The sequence below is a fragment of the Rhipicephalus sanguineus genome, chromosome 1 (genome assembly GCF_013339695.2).
Source record: "Rhipicephalus sanguineus isolate Rsan-2018 chromosome 1, BIME_Rsan_1.4, whole genome shotgun sequence".
NCBI lineage: Eukaryota > Metazoa > Arthropoda > Arachnida > Ixodida > Ixodidae > Rhipicephalus > Rhipicephalus sanguineus.
The window spans coordinates 185,581,530-185,606,308 of NC_051176.1; the positions used below are offsets into that span (position 1 = coordinate 185,581,530).

The following is a 24,779-nucleotide window of genomic DNA, read 5'->3' on the forward strand; positions in this document are numbered from 1 at the left end:
AAGGCATTTGACTCATAGGGGAGAGGGCGAAAGGTACGATGGGCGGTCGTTACACGGCTTTGAAACAAACGTCAAGCGCGGAAAACAATCAGCCCCCGAGTCATCGCGCGAGCCTGAAGAGACAAGTTCAACCGCACGTGTCGTTTATGTGTGTGTCTGGACACCGCGTCGCAACACTGGGTAAGCCCTACGTGGCCCAGGCAATGTTTCTTCCTGACAACTATAGTACGTGTGCCTTGTGGCCCGAAAGTCACGGGTTCGATCCCGTCCGTGGCGGTCGCATTTCGATAGAGGCAAAATGCTTGAGGACCGTTTATTTAGATTTAGATGCACGTTAAGAACTCCAGGTGTTCGAAATTTCCGGAGCCCTCCACTACGGCGTGCCTCATAATCATACCGTGACATTGCATGCAAAACCCCGGATATTATTATTAGTAATATGTGTGCCTTAGCGCAAAGAAACATAGTTTATCCTTCGCACTCATCACCAGCTGAAGCCGAAATCCTCATCAAGTCGCTGACACTGTGAAAGGGTTGCAATTTTCTGAAGAGGACATGCGGTCAGTGCGGCCTCGAAATATAAGGGCTCAGCACACTCTGAAGAGACCTGCAACAGACTTTCCAAGTAGTAATCGAATGACCTCATTAAAGGAGTTTATTGCCTCGGAATCGACCGCCGTCAAAAATTTTTAGAATCCGTCAAGTACGAGCGGAGTTACATGGATTTGCAGCAGCGCTTCAAGCGCTTTCTCTCTCCTTTCGTGCCAGCGAACGAGCTGAAAGATACGCAGACGGGGGATGAAGAGGAGGCAAGAAGCTATGTCCGTTTGTCAGAACGCGTCATGGCCTTGAACACTTTCTTTTCTTTTTTTTTTTTCTTCAAACCCGCGGCTATACTTTCAGTGCGATCGCGAGCGAGCACATGGCGGCATCTTGCGGCGACCGCGGAAACTATGCTCACGATGCTCAAATCAGCCAATGGTCGTGGACTTTGGGTTTGTGGCATCATGTGTCGAGAGAAGAGGGAGCGATTTCTAGCTGACTTTGACAGTTAACTGCAAATTCCGGGCCGCGTGCTGTGCTATAGACCTTATGCAAAATCTGCTGCCATCTAGCGGCCGCCGTGTGCATTTCCGCCATGTTGAAGGCTAAGCACGCTCCGCATGTGCAGACACGAAGCGTACGTATCAACTTGTGGCGGCTGATAGGAACGGCAATGCCGACATATTTTCGTGTGCTGTGTTGCTCAGATTGAGGAAATTGGGATGCTGGACAAAGGTTTGCAGGAAACTAACCTCCATGTTATTATATTCCCTAGCGGCCGACGAGAAGCAGCAGATCGTTCCCTTGTTCCGGCTACGTGCTCACGACTAACGCCGTGTTTACCTTCGCCGTTCTTAACAGATGCGGTGTGTGACAGCATCGGTGTGCATCAGAGAACATTCTTTCGTGTCATGCTGGAACGAGACAGTTTGCGCGCCGTGTGCTTGCAGGCGCAGACAAATCGGCCTCGTGTACAATCTTCAAAGCTGCATCTCGGCTAATGGCGCCTGCCTGCACTGCTATTGACGTTATTACTTTGCTAACTACATTGCGACAATTACATGTTAGACTGGTAGCTCGTGCGCGCCATCGATTCTCAACGAACGGACCGATTGTACTGATGCGTGTAGTCTGTAGTTTGTTTTCGATAGCGGAGTTTAACAAGGTACCGTTTCATGGAATGCTTTGCGCGCGTATTGCTTCACTGTGCGTATTTTTCAAGCATTTCGTGTGCTACCACTGCCAAATTCAGGGGAGCGGCCCGGATGTCCTGACCGCCCCCCTTAATTTTCTTTGTTGTATACCCCAAGAAGAAGACATATCAGGTTCTCCCAAAAGCTGATCTCCCTTCGGAAAAATCCTGTATCCACCCCTGTGTGCTAAAACGTTAGCAGATTATGTAAGTGCGTGGCACTTTTCGTATGAAACTGAAAATAATACTGTTCCGGGAAATAGGTTACATTTGACCGTCGGTGCGCTAACGTTGATTACGCGCAGAGGTGCTTTCGCAAGCGTTCAGTCGGCGAAGCAAAACTGTTTTGCAGTGGGTGAAACGGGGTCTCCTGCAGTATAGGCCCCGAAAGCGACGATGTGTACGCGAATACTATTGGCGTATCGTGTTATTTACGAGCACATATCGGACGGATATTGCATAAAATACCAACTAATTGAGACCTACTCTTTGGAGCAACTAACACTTCTCATGTTCACTTTTCACGTGCGTGAGATGCGTAACCCTATACGTAACTTACGTCGATGACTACAGCGCCAAAATGTTTTATTGCGATAGCAATTATATGGACAGTCTCGACGGGTTTTTGCCGTCGCCGTTGCCGTCGCCGTCATGTCTTTCCGGTATGAAGTCCGAACTGATAAGATACCCCGCGAATTGTATGTTCTACCGCGGATAAAAGCGTGCGAGCGGCGACGACGAACGCGGCCGAAGCAGAGTTCAAACGAGCCGGCCAGGGTGCATGCGATAACATCACCCCGCTCGGGAGGCCTGTCGTCGAAGCAGACAGGAAACGGCCCGCCCGTTTTTAACGAGCCTTAAAAGACGCGACGACGCGAGGGGGGGGGGGGGAGTGTCGCGCGAGGAGCAACTTTGAACTTTGAATCTAAGGGCGCGGTCGCGATCGCTGGCGCGTGCGCTATCTCGAAAGCCATAAGAGCGGGGCTGCGCACTCAACGCGAAGTGACTATGCGGAGAGCATCGCTCCCTGGAGCGGCCGTATTTTCTTACACCATCGTTTTGTAGTTACGCAAGATCGGATACAAAACAGATAGCTGCCAGCCTCACTTCGTGTAACACTACAATTTGTTGCTCTCGCATTCATTGCTTCGCCCTTGCGGTGAAACTGTGACTTTTTTAAAAAAAAAAAGAAGAGGACAATGTTTCATTTTCAATTAGATGCACAATAGATCAGGACGTAGGCTGTCTCTTATGAAATACGCTTTGGAATGGGTCAACAGCACTTTCTTACTTACCGTCATCGCTGCGCCGGCCTAGTTGTGTCGCGCGCTAAAGCCTCTTCCCTACCATCCTACACTACACGCAGGATATTCAGATACCTAACCATGCTTTATTCGCTACACTGAAAACAGAATTTATAACCTATCGCATAGCTTCATTCTCAACGAAGGCAGGCCCACATGTTCTCATTGTGAGGCAGTTCTTTACATGTAATAACTGTACATGCAGTGCCTAAGAAATGCCGGTAACGTGTGAAGGTCCTTACAAACTCGTCCGACAATTTTATGCCCCAATTGATTACTACTTCCAAAGCAGATACAAGCAAGAAGTTATAGCAGCGGCAGCAATACGATTCGGACACAAGCCTCCAACATGGCGCCGAATTCGTAGCTTCGTCAAACCTCCGACAGATAGCAGCAATTTTGCATAAGGTCTATAATGTTTGGCAACCGTATTCTCGGGAGAATCGACTATTGATCGGCAGCGTTTTTTGACTATGCTCAAAAAGTGTTGCAGGGTCCCTTTAAGGATGCACAAGAACCAATTTAAGGGGCCATCGTATATTTTGCCTCTGACTCCGACCTTTTCATAATGCGGGAGCATTACATGCCCCATGAAGCGAAAATTTCGTCGTAGGTCCGTCGATCGGCGTTACCATCCCATGGCAAGAAAGCTACCGTGACCGAATGACGAGGTCATGATGAAGACATGCAAGAAGGGATGACGCTATAATGTCGTCATATGATAGTGTCGCGTGATATGGACGTCTGTATATTCGTCACAGCTAGACACGCCGTATTTTTGCATTCAATGCAAGTAAGGAGATTTAGGTGCCTCTGTTCTTTTGCTCTTGACCCAATTCTGCTGAGACGCGCCTTCATTCAAATTTCGTCACTTCTTCGTAGCGGGAGCTTCCGGTGTGATGTGGCCTAGCGGACACTTTTCTTCGTTCCCGGCACGCTCGGTTTCAATATCGCCTCGGCCTTCAGTTTCCATAATTAATGTCTAAAATTACGTCCGATGTTGTTTTATTTCTAATATATGGGTATGTTACAAATTGGGACACCTTGCAAGTTTTCCGTGTAAGCAACTCACTGGCCTCAAGTTGATAATAAAAAGTTGATTAACAACCTTTTGTTAAGTAGTGTTTTCAACGTAACTTTAGCTGCAGCATATTTAGCTTCAGCTGTATTTCCGCCTCGGCCTAGAGTTCGGTCTGTGAAGACGACAGGTGTCTGACTCTCGTATAATCTTGATAAGAAGTTTGTATTTTCTAAAAAAAAACACCCTGTATAATTATATAACGTATGTAATTGAAAAAAGAATTATGAAACCCCCCACGGTGGTCTAGTGGTTATGGTGCTCGACAACTGACCCGAAGGGCGCGGGGTCGAATCCCGGCCGTAACGGCCGCATTTCGACGGAAGTGAAATGCTTGAGGCCCGTGTACTTAGATTTAGGTGCATGTTGAAGAACACCACATGGTCAAAATTTGCGGAGCCCTCTACTGTCACGTCCCTCATAACCATATTGTGGTTTTTAAGACCCCAACAATTATTGTTATGAAAAATTACGAATGCGGACGATGTTTGTGTTCACCTATTATTTTTCGTCTTGAATGATGAGCTTGACATTTCCTCTTGATAGGATGTTTTTTTATTATTATTTAAATACGAAAAAAAAAACATAGGGAGGTAGGCTACGTTAGAGCCGGATATCCCATCAACATGATAGTAGTACTGAAGAAGCACAGGATCGTCATGCACCAGCTTTACATATCTGCTCTTTGGTATCGCAATGGTTTACTGTTTACCCAGTGGTTTACTGACCCGTGAAACTAAATAACCATATTGTTGCTATGAAAAGGCTCAACAGTACGTCCTCACCAGCGGTCACACACAGAAATGACAAGTAAGCATTTCAAACCTCCACAGAAGCTTAATTCAAGGGCGGCCTTAATCGTAGCATACAGTTTGCAATGTGCATGATATGCAAGATCCAACACATCTTTCCTTGCGGCCTAGTACTCGAGCTGGCGTTTACATTAAATTACCGACTCCTTGTTGTAAACCGGCGCGCCGAGAAGAGATGCAGACGCACAAAATCTATCCTTATTCTCACGGACGCCAGACGTAAAAAAAAGCACGTCGCAGCATTAAAAAAAATAGAAAATTAACGATCGAAGTCATACAATAACTCCTTCGACACCGAAAACTGTTCGCTCGAATACGAACTCTCCTTGGCATTCGCTCTTCTCCTCCTCTGCAAGGCTAGCTTTTATTACGCTAAATTGCACAGAAAAGGCAATCGATAAATGCAGGTTGCAGACGGTCTTCTGTGAGATCGTTTCAGACCACATAATGTCACTCTGTGGATTTAGGCGAAACCTAACTCCACATTATGTGATCAGCATGTGAAATACTACAATGGACGGACCTTTCTTCATGAAGGAAATGGAGGTGGGTCTGGAAATTTGCAGGCGTTCACCTTCAACCTCACCCAACAATATAACGCCTTACGCTACGCTGACACACGTAGATCCTGATACACGTCCCATATCCTGCTACAAGTGCCATACAGCGTACGGCTTTCCGCCCTTCGAATGGAAGCGCAGCTGTCTTGTCCCAATCTGGAAGCAATGTATCCACTTCAACTAACATCACATCAGCATGCTGCTCTCGCTATAGTTGTGTGTGCACGCTTATGGAATGGACGATCTACACGTTGCATGTGTGGTTTCTTGTGTTTATCGAAACGCGATGAGACGTTTTCGACGTGACCACTCGTCGGTCGACGATGTCGTCGAACACGAATCTTCGATTTAGCAGCAAAAATCAGCCAAGCGACTTTCCGTAGCAGGGTTACCAGGTTTGGCTACCTTTTGAGGCCGGTGGCGACAGATAAAACGTGCTTGCCACTTGGTTTTTTTTTTTTTACTACTTTCTTGTTCCCTCGATTTTAATCAAATCGTAACCATGTTGTCAATATCTGGTGACGTTGCAGCCTCTAGCGTTCGAGTATGCGGTGTCATAACATGGCGGCTAAGGCGTATTTCCAACTCCTAAAATTGAATTTGGAACTAGTATTAGACGAAAGAAAATGCTTTTGAATACGTGGCTGGGACTCGGGAAAACTGTTGCATGGGGACTGAATTTGCAGACCACATATTTCTGAACGCAACTTTATACTGTATCTGGAAGTGAACAGAACAATGAAAGTGCTCCGAACCCAGGGCGCGCCAACCTGGTCTAGTAACGTTGGGGCGCGCTTTACTCATCGACATAGGTTGCCAGGTCGAAAAGAGCAAAAATAGCCAGAAAATGAGAAAATCTAGCCAAAAAGTAGCCAACTTGAGCCAAGGGCATTAAAAGTAGCCAAAAGTAGCCACGCGTGTATGAAAACAGCTTCAACATCTTTATTTAAATGGCTAAGTTCAATAGCCTTCTGCCAAATATGTAAAAAAGTACAGCATGAACACTTCAAAATCGGAATTGTCCAAATTCAAGCATACGTTGTTGACTTTAGCAGTCACATCATGCGAGATGACGAAGTTTGTTGTACTGCTGGAAAAATTACGTTCTTCACTCGTCTTGTGTGACTTTTCTTTAGACGACTAGAAGAAACAGCCTTGTGGCAACACTAAAAAGGAGTCCGGCATGAGTGTGCTCAAATCCATAGTTGCTCGGATCGAAGCATAAGTTGTAGTCACTTTCGCTATCATTTCTTGCTTGACGACGAAGTCTGAGCAGTTAATATACCCAAGTCGAGTCCGTACATAACCGTAAGAAATGACACAAGCAGTTGGTCGGATACTCGATTTCTAATGTCAAAGAATGCAGAGCGCCATGGGTGCCGAGTGCTTTCGTTTGTTCTGTTCCCTTACAATTACGGTTTAAACTGGCGTTCAGCAATGGGTGGTCTGCAGAATGACGCCTTATGCGACTCTTTTCCCCGAGTCCCAGCCACGTATCCAAAAGTCTTATGTAATACAAGTGCCAAAGTCAATTTTGTTAGATGGAACACGCCTTGGCCAGTATGTTTAGACACCACAAGAAAGTAGCCAAAAAGTAGCCAAGTAGCCAACACATTTTTTCTGCCGCCACCGGCATACAAAAGTAGCCAGATTGACGCAAAGTAGCCAAACCTAGCAACCCTGCTCATCGACATTAGAAATCGGCTCTTCAATGAACTAGTACTCTGTGTCGTTTCTTAGGATCAGGTGCAATCTACGACCCAGAAATATTAACTTCTCACACGTCTTCGTTACACAAGAAATTATTGCGAAAGTGAGTACTACAATTTATGCTTGAACACCAACAACTGTGATTTTGAGCACGTTCATGCCGTACTCATTTTTATTGTTGCCACAACGCTGGCACTTCTAGTCCTTTTAAGAGAAGTCACGCAGGGCGCGTGAAGGTAGCGTCATTTTTGAAAGCGCAAGAAACTTTGTCATCCCGTACGAAATGATTACGAAAGGAAATGAGTACGACACAATTACGATTACAAAATGAGTACGAAACAATTTATGCTTCAATCTCAGCAATTCTTTTGAACGGTTCATGCTGTAACTATTCGCATTTTCGCCAAAAGGCGTTTGCAGTTAGTCAGTCATATAAAAACACCGCACTTATTTTCACACACGCATGGCCACTTTTGGCTACTTTTAGTGCCCTTGGTTCAAGCTGGCTATTCTTTGGCTAGTTTTTCGAAATTTCTTGCTATTTTCTGTCTTTTCGACCTACCAGCCCTGTTCCTTAGCGTTAAATTTATGCGTGAATGTATACCTTACAATAAGCAATCCCTGCCGCGGTCATAGCTGCTGACGCACCGGGTGAAGCTCTCAAAGGATGCTAATTGCATTAACCGAACGAGTCATAACTACTCAGCTTGCTAAGGTAGGATGGCACGTACTGTTTGGAATTTCAGCCGTCAAGTGCTGCACGGACCTGGTAGTGCTGCGGACGCTAAACTCCCTCGGAGTGAACTTTGACTGCTCCAACAAGGCAAGTACTGCAATTGCACACAATCTGCTCTTTAATACAGTGCGCGGCTCACTGATGAAACTAATACCATGTACATAATCAAAACTCACTCGCCTTCGGCTTCTGGAAAGAAACGAAGCCTCAAATCGACAACCGACAAAGACTAAGAAGAAAACGAAGAAAAAAAGAAACTCGGTATAAGTGCAGATACAGAAGATGGAGTTTTTCTTTCGACGAAGCATGCGTTAGTTTCTTCACTTCTCAATATCTGTTCCCTTCAATCGCTGAAATTTCTTTACAGCCTATACATTATTATTATTATTATTATATTATTATTATTATTATTATTATTATTATTATTATTATTATTATTATTATTATTATTATTATTAGGGATTGAGTGTTTGAAGCCTGCTTCACCTCCCCCTCGGGCCGGCCCGGTATTGCCCGAACTCTGGGATCGACTCACGCTCACTTCCCTTTCTTTTTTTTAAGCGAGAACGGCGGTAGGAAAGTAAGTAAATATTAACTAGAACAGCGCCTCACTTTGTCATTCGTTTCTATGGTCGCAAGTATCTTGCGTGACCTTTTCTCGCTCGCGAAGTTTCCGTATAAGTGTGTTTAGCGTCCTGGAGTGCACCGATATCATATCGCGCTTTGACGTAATCAGTCTTGCCAGGCGTGTTCCCCTATCTTTTTCTGTCCGAATTTCCGACGTAAGCTGATAAAGCAGCCGAATTGAAGGCGATGACACCTGCCAGTTCGAGCGACGGCTGCACAATTTTCTGCCTCAAGCGCAGCATTATGACAGCGGTGCCGAATTCATAAGGAATCTTTTTATTAGTAAATACTCCATTTGCTGTTAGTAGGGCGTCTTCACTAAACATGTCCTACGCTTGGCTTGCGTATATAGTCTTAAAAACATTCCGGCGCTAGGAGCCTTTTTTTTATGATTACGGGCTGCATCTGCATTTTTTTTATATGGGTGAGACAAGAATTTCTGCACGATTGCCTTCGCTCGTTTAGTTCGTGTCCAAACGTGTCTTTACTAGCTGTCGAAAAATAAAGGATATATATATATACCGGGTGTCCCACCTATCTTTAGTCAATGGTTAAAAAATACAATATTAGAGGCAGGCGAGCGAAATCAGTTGCAAATTGCTGACAGTCACCATGTGCACTACAGACAATTTTTTGTTTGGTAATTATTTATTTTGTTAATTAAGATTATTTAACTAAATTGCTAATTATTGACTTTAAGCAAGAAATGCGACTTGCAAACTTCGAGAGCGCCTTCAGAAACGCCAATTGCATTATTTGCGATAAAGAAAGTCTCACGTATACCATTCTTTCCGAGCTGCAAAAAAAGCCCGCGAAATACAAAAAGAACCACGTGACTAGCGCATTCGCGCGCAGCGAAAATGCCGTTCTCAGCCGTGGTTTGAGCGAACGAAATCAGCTGCAGCCGGGACTCGCCGGATCCGTTGAAGTGGTAGGTCGATAAGTTGGCGGTGGTTTCTTGGCCAGCGTCAGCCAGTTGGCGCGCGTGACTGTGCAAGTTGGAGCGAGCACGGGCTAAGAACCCACCGTCAACCTATCGGCCTACCGCTGCAACGGAGCCGGCGAGGCCCGGCCGTAGCTCATTTCGTTCGTTCAAACCACGGCTGAGAGCAGTATCTTCGCTGCGCGGCGAATGCGCTAATTACGTGGTTCTTTTTGTATTTCGCGGGCTTTCTTTGCAGCTTAGAAAAAATGGTATACTTGAGACTTTCTTTCTCGAAAATAATGCAATGGGGGTTTCTGAAGACGCTCTCGAACTTTGCAAGTCGTATTTCTTGCTCAAAGTCAATATTTAGCAATTTAGTTAAATACTCCTAATTAACAATTTATTAATTACCAAACAAAAAATTGTCTGTAGTGCGCAAGACTGTCAGCAATTTGCAATTGATTTCGCTCGCCTGCCTCTAGTATTGTATTTTTAACCATAGGCTAAAGATGCTGGGACACCCGGTATAATCCACAGTTACAGCTGCAACGGCAGAGTACAGAAAGTAGAGGCCTTCAGGAAAAGATGGTCCTATGTCATCTCATAAGCAGTGCGAAACAATATCTATGAAATGGGAAGCATTTCATTAGGTCATTTTATGTATAACTAATCATTGTTATTCACTCTGCAACAACTCCCCGAAAGTCATCAGTATCGTCAAATAAATTAATTAATATTTACTTTTCCAATAACGTTTCCTGTATAGTTGCCTCTGCCTCCATCGTCCAATTTCCCTGCTTCGATACACCTTCAAGATAAAGCAACTCACCCAAATCAAGTTGCTCTTTTTTCCAGTCCCGCTTCAGTCACTACCTGCTTATTGACGTTCTCTGATAATTGGTTCTCGACCATCTTTCGTCTCAACCTTCGCGACCTATGTGAATGCAGCTTTCTTATGCTATGAGTTTTCGAATTTAGTAAGCGTGGCACATAATGGTCAACATTTCTTAACTTCAAAGTGTTCATCTGAAATGTTCATTTCGAACATTTATACTCTGAAGGCAAACTGTGTGTGTGCCTTCTTGTTATGCTGCCTTCAGTCATACAGAGTTAATTTTCTAAAGTGCAGTACCGACTAACTCGAACCACTGCGTGTCTATTCCTGAAGCAATAGTGTTCAAAAGCTATCAATGTCCGGGCTTTCCAATTTGTTGCTAGGAATTAGTTAGTTCGAGCAGTGACCCAAGAACAACCGTCTTTCCAGACCGAACAAAACGAATCTAGTCTGTAAGTCAGCACATTTTGCCAAAACGGTCTATTTGTGGCATGTCGCACGCTTGGCAAATTGTTTTGGGCAGCGCCTTCAACGACGGTAACGCATTAAAGCCCTATTCATTTGGTAAAAGTGAGAAAATAATGGCATTACTGATGACGCGCACGCAGGCCGAGATCGAGACCGTCATGCAGCTGGGCGTGCCTCCAGAGCGTATTATATTGGCCAATCCCATCAAGAGTGTGGCGCACCTTGACTACGCCAAGCGGCACAACGTCACTCTCATGACGTTCGACTGCGCCGACGAACTCGACAAAATCAGGGACAAGAATACAAGGTATACATAGAAGTGTGCTTAAAATGGAACTGAACGCTTCCTACGGTGGCCAGTAGTAACTTTACGCGACAGGCGTGCGCACAGGGGGGCCAGGAGGGGCAAGCGGGGCGCCCCCCTCCCCCTTATTTTCTAAAGGAGGTCACGAATTCTACACCATACCTTTACTCAGTCGGACCTGCCACCTCGTTGTTTAATTGCAGGGTCATGACCACGCATGTGTTTCGGCAATAAGGGCGGCTGAGGACACCCAGTGTTGTATTCCAAAAGCTGTTTGCACCTTTACTGCACCTTTAACCCCAGAAAGCCTGTAACCAATGGCAGGCCGTTGTGAAAAGCACGCCACCGCTTCATTTCGTTATTGCATTCATTCCAGACCATGCTTTCAACGGGGGGGGGGGGGGGAAGGGGGGACTTGCCCCCTGCCGCCCCCTCCCAGGGGAGAACCCTGCTAACACCTATGGCGACTGCTGATCTTAGGTTAAGATCAGCAGGTTAAGCACTAACGTTAAGCAAAAGGTTAAGCACTAACGTGAAACGTTCACAGTACTGCCTCGTACTGCGCATAGATCGAGCACACGATTTATGCTTAGCGTGGAAATTGAAATAGATCATGAAATTGATTTATGCTTATCGTAGATATGATTTTCCTTATCGAATTGGTCCGGCTCTTCACGAGAGTCGAGGCCTGGTGTGACCTGTTCACCCCGTCTGTGATCTTATTCGGCTCTTGTCGGTTAAAATAAGGCACAATAAATTAGAAAGTGCTTCCACGAAAACACTTTCGTGTTGCAACCCATTCAACTAGGAAAATGGAAAGAAAAAGTATTCCTGCAAGCCGCCGGGACACTTCCGACGAGCGGCATTGCTATTGGTTGCTGTCTGAGTACTTTCGCAAGAAAGTTTACAGTGTCCAAGCGCTGAAAAAGTGCACGTACGAAGGGGCCGACTGCACATATGCTGCGCCATGTGAAACTGCAAACAAAACAGCAAAACAACACCATGTGAAAGATATAGCGGATAGTTCTCCACGTCACAATATCTGCACTCGTCAAACGACCCACTGCGTAAGGTGAAACTTGCAAGTGCAAAGCCGTGCTCAATTGACATGACGAACGATGTGCGTCCGCTAAAATTCCAGATGAAAAACTTAATCACCTGTTCTGGGGCTGAATTGCATTTTCATCTCGTTTACATTGCAGGGGTCGCAGGTAAAAATCACCAACATTTGCTCCAATTGCAGGTTACTACTCCGCATCCAAGGCAACAGCGTGGGCTGCGGCATCACAATGAACAATAAATTCGGCTGCAGCCTCGCGGACGCTGGCAAGGTGCTCAGGAAAGCTCGATGCCGCAATCTGAACATCGCCGGAGTGTCGTAAGCTTACTATTGTGCTTTATAAGAAAAGCATTCATTCTCCGGAAGCTACTCCATAAGAATCCTGTTTTTCTGTGGGACACATGCACACGGAATTGCATGTGTACAGTTTGTTTATCCCAGTTTGCCCAGTTTTTTTATCCTTCCTGGGACTAAGGAAAAAAAAAAGCGAAGTGTTCATAAGCGCATCGCCTACATTTGCAGCCTGCAGTTGATGCGTGTCCGCGATTGATTCGTGGAAATAATTTTTTTCTTTCTCTTATTAATGCGCATACCGACGTCTCTAGTAAATTCGTTTGCGTGAGAACTTTCGCATGCACTGTTGAAAAGTGCGCCGCAGATGGAATTGCTAAAAAATTTTAAAGTACGCGACATCGGCATGTGACCAGAAGACATCTGTGAGTGTCTATGGAAAACGTGAAGCACCTACAGGTGGCGCAACAGTCCACTGCACCAATGCGCCGCCAGCGCCACGAGTGGCCACTTGCGGCCACTTCAGTTCCCACTGGCGTGCTACGAATAGCCGTCCCGCTGTGTGCTACACCCGTGTTGTATGCAAGCGCGTGAGCACGATGGCGACATGGTTGATAAAACGGGTCGGCCCTTCAGAAAGTTAGCAGTGCAGGATTCTTTTAGGGCCTCAAACGAAGAGAAAGGACATGAATTATAAGGAATTCATCATGTTCTCGATGTGACAGAAAGGACGGACGTACTAGACAGTGCTTTGAAAGGGCGATTCGTGCGGCCTGCCAGCGTAAACCTGGAAGCATAGGCCGCACCCATCGATGTTTGTATGCATTCAATCTTGCCATTTTGCCTGCTTATTGTTGAGTAAACGATGGCATTTGTGCCTGACATGTGATATACAACCCCTTCCGTTGGGCGTAAGTAAAACGTACGATCACCGAACTGCACGTGTTGCATTTAGTAATGTGTGGCAGTTAAGCGAAGTTTTCTGTACTCTAGTTCAGCTCGGTTGTAGGCGTTGCTCGGGCTGCATGTGTGTGTGTGTGTGTGTGTGTGTGTGTGTGTGTGTGTGTGTGTGCGTGTGCGTGTGCGTGTGTGTGTGTGTGTGTGTGTGTGTGTGTGTGTGTGTGTGTGTGTGTGTGTGTGTGTGTGTGTGTGTGTGTAATGAAGAGTATGAAGTAGCAGGTGACTATAAAGCAATCGGAAGTGAATTACCTTTTCATTCCTTTGTCTGCGTGGCATTCTTATTTTGCAAGCTCAATGTCGCGAAAGCATCCTACATTACCTATAAGACCAATATGTAGGGGTACCAAGTGAAAAATATGAAATGAAATTGCTATTGATGAATTCCTTGACGAATATCAATGACTGCTAGTACAACCTGCTGGTAGGCAGCACACGACACAGCAGCACACGACACAGTAATCCGACTGGACGAGAGCCCGCTGCGGGGAGAGCATCCTCAGTTTACGAATGCCTACTTTAATGGTGCCACTCGCGAAAGTGTCCGGTGCGACCAACTCGCGATCAGAACTGCCGGATCACACAGGTCTAATGGAGAGACTCCAATAAACGGCTGCGCCGTGCATTCGTGTATTGGATATATATATATATATATATATATATATATATATATATATATATATATATATATATATATATATATATATATATATATATATATATATATATATATATATATATATGGATCATTCCATGCCAAGTGTCCCAGACGTGGCGCTCGCACATCGCAGATTTCGCTGATAAAATTTGTGCCTTTTTCCTGTGCCACATAGAGTATTGTGGCAAAACATTTTTGCTCGAAAAAACTTTTGACGATCATGGCGCCCCCTCGAATTTCGCTTGTATTTGTTAAACCGTGCCTTATAGAAAAATGTGTATAAAATCCATTTTTTTGTGTGTTGAGCTTCAAAACCACGCTTGCGCCATCGCAGAGGTTCTGTTTAGTTGTCCTATTCATTAATTCCGAAATTTTTGTCTTTCACTACGAGCTACGTATCTTCAAAAACTACGAAAATCTTCAAAGTTTGTGATTTTTCTCGAGCTATCTAGAACTCTCCCTAACCAATATAAATAATAGTATGATTTTCAGAAAAGTGCATTTTAGTACAAAAATGTTTACGGGTAAAATAGGCTTCAAATCTTCCCGAAAAAAAAATTGTGAAATTAGAGAAAATATGCAATTTGTCGCATGTTTGACCGTATTTTTCATACTGATGCGGTCCAAGTAAAAATCCTCGTCATGCGGCGTTTGATAGTAGACTACATCGTTAAGTAATGAAGAAAGTCTAATGAAATCATTTTTTGTTTTAAGGAAGAATATAATTTTTGAATTTGGCCCTCCGAACGCGTCCTGCATTTCTTTTTGTTGGTGCTTCGCCGCAAAGCACGTGGTCGCCCTTGCAGCTGACACTCGTCACAGGCAGAGACAAGATGCGAGATGTATGTCAGTGGCTTGTGAATGGTCGAAAGTCTTCTCGCGTTGATGTCAGGGCGACGAGTAATGAATTCGCGTTACATTGGGAGCTTGCTTGGCGGGCCCAATGTTAAGTATGGACGCCCGAGAGCAGCCTATGGCGCCGTTTCCACAATGTGCTGAGGGCCGTCTGCACACCACGTATACCAAGACAAACAAGTGTATACAATGTGCATTATTTCATTCAGTATGCGCATGCTAATTGTGCAGACTGGATATAATTGTGCTGGATATATATATATATATATATATATATATATATATATATATATATATATATATATATATATATATATATATATATATATATATATATATATATATATCCAGGCATAATGGGATAATGGGGTACACTGAACGGCGACGTTGAAGATCGACAGTGTTAATTGTGGATAGTATCCGGTGTCCTTTGTATGCATCCGCAAAAAATTCGTTAACGGTCACTTCTCCAATGCCCTTCAAGTGGGCCTTGAATGCAAGAAAAAAAAAAAGGCTCCACTTCTTCACACGACACCAGTGAAGCGAAATCATGCTGCTTTGCCCAAGATGTCTCCAAGTGGCACAGGAAGCCAATAAAAATGAGCTGTATAATGTAAACTTACGTTCAGTTATGGGACAAAAGAAACGGGAAACATCGCGAGCGCTTTTAACGTCGCCACGAGAGAATGCTCCGCTCCGCTGACCATACGCAACACAGCGTGCAAAATGCCTGCACTCATTTGTCGCTTCAACTTCGATTCCGTTTTGTTATACATATTCCTGCTATTTTACTCCGACATCCGGAAAATTTTCGGCACCGTGCCCCGAAACACAGCGTTCGCGCATCTCGTTCGCGATGCCCCGCTATCCAGCGAACCGAACTGTGTGGGTGTCACATCTCTCACTCTGCATCACCAACATTGCGAACGCTTGGTATGCTCACGATGCACGCGCTTCAAGTCCGAAGCACTAAATACTTATACTCTCAAGTCTTGTTTCCAGCCACATTCGAACGATGCCTCTGTCCTTTTTGGTGAGGTCGCATTGAAAAATGGCGGCTTACTTCGGTTTCATCTCTCCATTAAAACAGCACTCGATCCTGCGAAAGCGCAAGCTTGTGGTTTGTTTGTTTGTTTGTTTGTTTGTTTGTTTGTTTGTTTGTTTGTTTGTTTGTTTGTTTGTTTGTTTGTTTGTTTGTTTGTTTGTTTGTTTGTTGTCCAACGTCGGAAGCCATAGAAACTTTTGGCGATGCAGCGTTCGTCGCGTCCTGCCCAAGGCAAGCACCCGTCTTGATATGTTTGGTGCGTCCCGTCGCAAATAAAGCCTCGTCGTCTTTCTGTTTCATTTATGTTTGTTTGTTTGTTTTTGTAACTCTCCAGGAAAATAGTGTAAGAGATTAATGGGAGGCTCACTTCCCCTATTTTATGGAAAAGAGGAACAGATGGACTGAAAATAAAAACCTGCGTTATCATCGTCATATACAAAGCCTTTCTTTTCTTTTTTTTTCTTGCGCAGCTATTCGTTGAATATATTTCTCCTTCCCTCTTAAACCGAGAGAAGATGTACACTGCATATCTTGAGGTCTCGTTCCGCGAATTTCCACTCGGATGGGAAAGCATGAACATTAAGGGAAAACTTTGATAACATTCCAATTCACAGCAGTCCTTTGTTGTCTCGATAACACCGTTACTACCGTCATCACGGTTATCATCCTATCATCGTCCATTGCGGCATGAAAAAAATCCTCCCACCGATCTTCATTTACTCGGTAAAAATACAGCGCAATAAACGGGGCAAAAAAAGTTGAGACAGACAGGACAGACAGCACTTCGTCCTGTCCGTCTGAACGTTTTTGTCCCGTTTATTGCGCTGTATTTTTACCAAGTATGCATCACCAATTGACCCAAACTTCCTACTCTTCTAAAGTTCGTTTACTCTTGACGTGCTTTAGTCAACAACCACCTATGACGTCCAGTTTTTTTAATCTGACGAGTCCACGCAATTACCTGCTGTAAAACAATGCCCGACCGCATTTAGCTTCCCTGGAACTGAATGCTGATACTCTAACTAAACAACAATTAACTGCTCTGCGCGTTACGCGACCTGCCCAACTTCACCAATAATTCGTAATCTGAAATGCTAGAAGTAATGGCTCTTCACAAAAAAAAAACAAAAAAAACACCGCTGAAATTGATTGAACGAGCGAGTGCCGGTCTCACACGGTTCCGTGGACACATAAGAGTGTCGGAACTCATCCGTCAACGCTTCAGCTGAACGTTGAAATGTTGCGCAAGCAAGGCGTGTATGCTCAATGCGTGCACTAGTGAAGTTCCATATACTTCTCGACGCAGTAATTTAATGTCAAGAAGAACTTGCTCTATTGCCTCCGAAACTTCAGTGCACACATCTGTGAACTTGCATGCATTTGTGCATAGTATTCTTGCAGGGTTGGACTTCTGTCGTGCAAGAGGCTTCAGAAAAGATTAAACAAGCTAGCTCGAACTGAATGTATAGCTTGGCGAGAGATTTTGCGGAACTGCCCATCTCGCAGGCATGTATGACGCACAGGTAGCTTCGCATAGCAAGCCTCACCAAACAGGGCGGACACTAAGTATGTATTTAGTGTATATATTTGCGAAATAAAGTTATCTAACTTTCGTTCGCAATTCACCATGGTCTATATAGACCCGTTTGCCCAACAATTCAAGCTGCTTCTTCGTTTTATGACGTCGCACTATCCACTTTTCGTTCTATCGCCCCTTCTTCAAAGACTAAATGTAACGTTGCAAAATGTGGGCCTTAGAATGATTTGCAATTTTGTTGCTTTTCTTTTTTTTTTCTTGTCGTTCTGAGTGTGTTCATTTCCGTGGCGCAAGTTCTTCGGTTGTGTCAATGTTCTACGGGGGCCATCAAGGCTCACTTCTGGCACCTTTGCTACTTTTATTTCAAGTCAGCCATTTGCCCCTTAACGTTTCTTTTGGCACTTGTCGTTACCTCGATGGCCGAGTTTTAAATTGTAAGTAATTTTACAAGTGTTTATCAATATTTTCATACCTCCTTCCAAAACTAGTCGTAGGCTGCGCACATTGACACAACGCGTACGAACATGCGACGTGTTTTGCCTAATGTCCCGCAACAAAGGGACGCACATACTGAGATGCAAGAAACTTCGAACACAGAAGTCTTGCGCAGAGCACAACTGCACCGTAAATGCTTCGTGGACGACACTGCCGCTATGATCAACGCCCTTGCACTCTCAGAACCATGGTGGGAAGCTGCGTATAGATGGGCACCTTTGAATTCAAGTCCAACGTCAATCCTACCATGTCGAAAAAAAGACAAGTAGCGCAGAAATACTCGGTGCTAAGGCTGCCTGTCGACACCATCCAAGGCTTGTCAAACGCCGACTGCGAGGCGATGCATCATTACTGACGAAGCTGTGCGACCGATCTTCCAGAGACTGACACTCGAGCGTGATAGGAGGCAAGTAGATATGAGACTAGGAGCGTAGCCAGAAAATTTTTTTTCGGGAGGGGCTCAACCACAGTTTATATTCGTGCATGTGTTTGTATATACATATATATATATATATATATATATATATATATATATATATATATATATATATATATATATGCGAAATTGAAAATTTTCAGGGGGTTTGCACCCCATCACCCCCCCCCTCCCCGGTTACGCCAATGGATGACACGTTCCGCAACGACGGTATTCAGCCGCCAAGAGCCGCTAGCAGTCGTCTTCGGGAAGAAAAACAACGGTATTATATCAACGATTTAAAATCGCGGCAAAGAAGGACATTTGTCATCGTTTAGGGATCGTCGAAAACCCGCCGTGTAAGCTTAGTTGCCTTAGCGGCTAAGTTGCTGCGCTGCTGACAGCGGTAGGAACCTCCACGCTGGCGGAAAAAACATCCACGGTATGGCGCAGGAGGCGGAAATCGTGTGGCGAAAACAGACGAGCGTCAACTTTTTCCTGCTGCGGAGCGATGGCAGACCAATGAGGAGCAGCCGATACAGTCATATGTGGGCAAATGCCAGGGAAAACAGTATCACCCAACTCTCAGCATCGCTTCTACAGACGCAGCTACTGATTACGGATGCATGAAACCGCCGATCGACCGAACCACCTGTCTGCCGCGGCTGCAAAGACGCAAGCGAATATGCATGCATAGCCATACAAATGCTGGCGTGTTCTGCCGCGCGCGTTTCGTTGCGCTAGTGTGCAAGCGTTTTTTAATTTTGCAGACGTTGGTAATCGGATAAAGAAATTAACGTAAGGCATTGTGTCCGATTCTGGGCATGGAATGGGGCGAATATTCGTGTATGAGCACCCTTTGTGCTCCTCCCTCCTGAACCGGCCCTGTAAATGTTTGTTTTTTGGTCATCATACGCCTAAACGTGTGTGTGTGTGTGTGTGTGTGTGTGTGTGTGTGTGTGTGTGTGTGTGTGTGTGTGTGTGTGTGTGTGTGTGTGTGTGTGTGTGTGTGTGTGTGTGTGTGTGTGTGTGTGTGTGTGTGTGTGTGTGTGTGTGTGTGTGTGTGTGTGTGTGTGTGTGTGTGTGTGTGTGTGTGTGTGTGTGTGTGTGTGTGTGTGTGTGTGTGTGTGTGTGTGTGTGTGTGTGTGTGTGTGTGTGTGTGTGTGTGTGTGTGTGTGTGTGTGTGTGTCCCTTAGCACTAGCCATACGCTGCTCACTCATTCAACGCATATATTCCTTACATGCCCCCTCTCCCTGAATTCCATAGAGCGCGGCAAGAAACCGCCCGGGCACGACAATCTTTCCCACGCATTCTCTTATTTTACAATGTAGGATTGTGCACGAAGTCGCATCTTTGCACTCTGCTCCAAGTAATCAAGTTCGTTGCTTGAACATTCTCTTCGCACAGGTTCCACATCGGAGCAGCGTTTAAGCACCCGACCGTGTTCCAGCGTACCATCGAGGACGCAAAGGCAGTGTTTGACGTTGGCCGCGAGTTAGGCTTCCAGATGGACACGCTCGATATTGGCGGCGGCTTCCCTGGAGGGGCAAGAAAGCTAGAGTCCTTTGTCGAGGTATTTCCTTCCTCCTTGACCTTACTGCGCGCCTATTTCTGCCACACTAAAACATAGCGGATATGCAAAATTTACATCAAGAAAACAAACAGGGATTGTGGAGGGGCCTTGCCTTGGCTTACTTTGCACGTAAATGGACACACGCTCACATTATTATCCTCCTTTTCGTTGTACATGTATCTTTAACATAATTTGTAGTGTGTAGATGATTTGTTGGGTTTTGCGTCAATTTGTAGTGTGTGAATCGGTATGTAGTTAACATAAACAGTGCACAGAACTAAACAAGACTGCAATCACAAAGGATTTGAAGATGGATCTCCACACGTCGAGTCTTGTTGCGTTCATGAACTCTAGGCCTTGTAGTTGTATGGCATCTAATCAGAGCAAATTAATACAGAGCACGATATGTGCCGCTTTCCAGGCAGGTATTAATGAAAAATGGAGCTCTTGCAGAGAAATTTTTCAACTCTTTTACCTTTGCCGTTTGCCTGTGAACGAAAAGAAAGAAACGTGACACATTGTTTGTCATTAGCTATTGCTTTTTACTCACTTTTTTGTATGGGTATTTCAGCTTCGATTACTTTTCATGACATTATTTCCCACCTTGCCATCTCCTACATATGTATACATAATTGTACTCCTTGTTGAACGATTATGACATTCTGTGTGTGTGTGTTTCTGCTTCCCTCCCTCCTTATCCCATTCCTCTGTTCCTTACTTTTCTGTCTCCCCTTACCCCTTCCCCAGTGCAGAGTAGCAAACGGGATATTTATTTCCCGCTTAACCCCCCTGCCTTTCCTCATTACATTTCTATCTATCTCTACTCATGTATTTCGCACCCTCGATCCTGTTTCTTTTTTTGTATATTATAACAAGAGCTCCCATTACTAAGGGGCCTCTTTTCGTATGACTCTCTATAATGCAACCCGCACATGTGTACGTCAAATAAACTCAAACTCAAAGCGAAACACAGGACAAATTATACTATAAGATGACTCTTGAAAAGTTTGGTGACTCTTCAACCAATACCATGGAAAAGGCTGTATGAAGCATTAAAAAAAAACGAAGCGAAAACAGATAACTTTACCATAATTCAAGGGGAAGTGGCACTGTAATGTTTGGAGCAAGATAAATATGTCGAGAACGTAGTCCTTAAGCATAAAGTTCGCCGGTGGCGAGTGTAAATACAGAACGGATATCAGAGCCGTAAGTTTATTTCGCGTTCGATAGTTTCTTTACACGAACCATGGCTTTTAACGCGGAAAGTTGGTGGGTGTGGAACTTGTGCATCTTGGCAGCGCAGTGGGACGAACACAAGAGAAAGGAACACGTAGACAGGACGGGCGCTAGACATCAACTGAGAATTTATTAACACGAAAACGATGAAATTGTACAGACATGCGCACAACCTTCAAAAAGGTGCAGACGGCGTGAAGGTCAGGTATGCTGGAGATACCATCCGAGAACCAAAAAACCAGTCCTCAGCTACGATTCGGCCCATTCTAAGATAGTAAAAAGGGGTATAGCGAAAAACAGCATGCGCGCTGCTCTCAGGAAGTCTTGCGATCACGAGGTCAATTGCAGCCTTCAGCTCTAGGTGCTCCGCCTACGCAGGGCTGGCTTCCCCGTTGAATTGTTGGCTTCCATTGCCGGAAGCTTGATTAAGGAACTGTACAACGGGATACAAACTGGCCCCAGTCGGCAGGATGCCAAAACGCTGCGCCCCATGGTTGTGCCGTACGTGCATAACCTCTCCCATCGCCTCAAGAAGGTGGCCGGAAAGTGCGGCATTTCAGTTGTTTTTTCGGCACCTGGCAAGCTAGCACGCATGTGCAGTCGTGTGAATGGGGCTGAGAAGGCTGGCTGCACAAAAAAGCACGCCACAAAATTCGTTGATTGCCGTGTGGGTGTGGTGTATAGGATCCCACTCACCTGTGGAATGTGCTATGTAGGCCAAACTGGCCGATGCATTAATGAAAGGCTGAGAGAGCATCGCGCAGCTGTCAGTGCATTGGCGGGGGGTGGACATTTGGCAGATCACTGCCGTAGGTGTTCCTGCACGCTTGGCTTTGAGGGCACCCGTATCTTGCGTAGCTTTGCTGCTCAGCAAGCGCGCGAAATCTACGAAGCATACTGTATAAGTTTAGAAGCTGACAAGTGCGTGAGTACGCCGTCACTGGCGTTGCATGCAAAAGAGATAGAGCATCTGAAGCGACATTGCAGATATCAATGTTAGTAACGCCGTCTGCACCTTTTTTAATGTTGTGCGCATGTCTGTACAATTTCATCGTTTTTGTGTTAATAAATTCTCAGTTGATGTCTAGCGCCCGTCCTGTCTACGTGTTCCTTTCTCTTGTGTTCGTTCCACTGCGCTGCCAACATGCACAGGTTCCATGGCTTTTAAGCCGATAATAAAAAGGGCGAAGGAAAGGTTACAGTAGAAGTCTTGGTGGCACCTACCGCATTCCTGTATCATGTGGTGTGTAATATCCACCCATCCAAGTACATCCAACCAAAATGTCGCATGGTCCCTCACCTCCTAACACCTCATCAACACCCAGTAGCCTTGGGAAGGAATTCTGGCAACTGCAAGCGAAACATTCCCGCTCTCCTTATCGCTCCTGAAAAATGTGCAGTAGGCGATATTAGAGAGACATCAAACGTAATGTCGAAGTTCATTCTAATGAGCAGGCAGTAATTAAAACTCGCATGCTGCGCGCAACAGCGTACCACGCCGCTGAATACATGCGACCTCGGTGAACGGTTCAGTGTTTGGTGAATGCTTCAGTGCGACCTAATAGTGCTTGAAAATACTTTTCTGCTGGTCGCGAAAACAAGGAGTGCGATCGTGGCGACTGAGTTTGCCATATGGTATCAGGAACTGTCGCACAAAAAAAAATACTTTCAGCGTAAGTGAGGGTTATAGCGCGAAAAAGAAGCGACACAGACAGGGACAAGTGCTACGAGGGGGGCTTAATTGTCCCTCTCTGCCCACGTGGTATGCCTTCATCCTTGTCGCTTATTCGTCGTGCTTTAAACCCTACGTATAATTAGTTTCACATCTAAAGATAGTTATTTTTGTCATCAGTCATCCTTTATTTGTTTATATAATACCCGTAATATTAGCGTATCATTTTGCAACAAGATGTATCGCCACATTTCACGACGCCGACAAATACCTTCACTTTGATTTTTGACGCAAGCTGAATGATTATGAGAAAAGTTCATTGCGGCGAATGGCTCACGCACCTAGAGTAGTGTATAGCTTGGGAAAGGCAACTCACGTGTGTGTTTATCGTATCAGCAGTGTTTCCCTACTTTTAAATGCGAAGCCTTTCTTAGCGAACCTTTGGCACTCTAAGCGTTTCTATCTACGTATCTATCTATCTATTTATCTAGCCGCCTAGGTCTGGGTGCTCTCATGATCGCCTCCTTAACTTGGTGTAGACCAAAATTGGCATGGGAGGGTAAGAGGATTTGAAGAATATGACTGTACGGTCATGACATGCATAACGTGAAAATCCTGTCGCGTACGTCGCCAAACCCTTTCCTCCAGACACGTGTAGCACATACTCATTTACCACGCGCAGCGGTGTACGGGTATGCGCCACAGGTGATTGACAGTTTTTATCTACCCAGGAACGGAGAGAACAGACATTGTTAATGAGCACTAACAGACAATAATGCCAAGGAAGCATATGGGATGTTATTAGTAGCAAATGTAAGGTAAATGTGAAGAAAGAAAAGTGGACGAAAAGACAGCTTGCCGCGGGCAGGGACCGAACCTGCGACCTTCGAATAACGCGTTCGATGCTCTACCAACTGAGCCACCGTGGCGGCCATCCCCCCGTCCACTTTATGGGGTATATATGTACGTACATTAAACGTGGGAGCGTAAGTCAGCGCCGCCAGTAGCCATGACGGCGAGTGTGGAACACTCTTTTTCTGCCTGTTGGCGTCACGTAGCACGTGAACTTATTACGAGCTGGCAGCTGACCAATAATCCCTCGCATACCACCTGAAAGCATCAAGTCTGCCAGAACGAGACCCTCGCTATGAATGAAGGAATGAAGTGTTAATTTTAAGGGCTCGTTTTTCTTTGTTATACACAATATTAATGAGCACTAACAGACAATAATGCCAAGGAAGCGTAGGGAATGTCATTAGTAGTAAATGTAAGGTAAATGTGAAGAAAGAAAAGTGGACGAAAAGATAGCTTGCCGCAGGCAGGGACCGAACCTGCGACTTTCGAACAGAACAGACATTGGTAACTTAAACGCGAGAGCGTTAAGAAACACCGACATCGGCAGCCTTGACCCGACGAGTGGAAAGGATGAAAACTATAGATCCCAGCAGGAATCGAACCCAAGAATTCTGCGTGGCAATCAGGTATTCTACCACAGAGCCACGCCAGGTATATAATCTGGTTTGTAAAAACAGCCTATGCAGGCGTAATGTCGGTCCAACGTCAATCGTGGTTGTGGTGCTTGCTATCTAATTTTACAAGAAAGCAATAAATACTACATGATACTCCTACGATGTGCACTCCTACGATACAGGCGTCATATCAGATTACCGTTTGTGCTTCCAGTGTTGGCTCTGCTTTTATAGCAGTCTAATAAACATTACATTTGTAATCTTTTGATTCAACAAGCTATATTAAAGCATTGCCCGACCCCGGAGGAATGTTACTTATGATATTTACATCATTGCACCGTAAATTGCACTTAGTCCGCCAGAACGACGCAGTGTCCTCTTCTTTCTTACGAGGCTGGGCGATGGCCTCACGCTGACCGAG

The 24,779-nt window shown here is 45.1% G+C and overlaps 1 pseudogene; it reads left to right on the forward strand.

Annotated features, from left to right (window-relative positions):
• The window catches only part of LOC119403643 (ornithine decarboxylase-like), a 79,624-nt pseudogene that overhangs the window by 19,451 nt on the left and 35,394 nt on the right, over positions 1-24,779 (forward strand).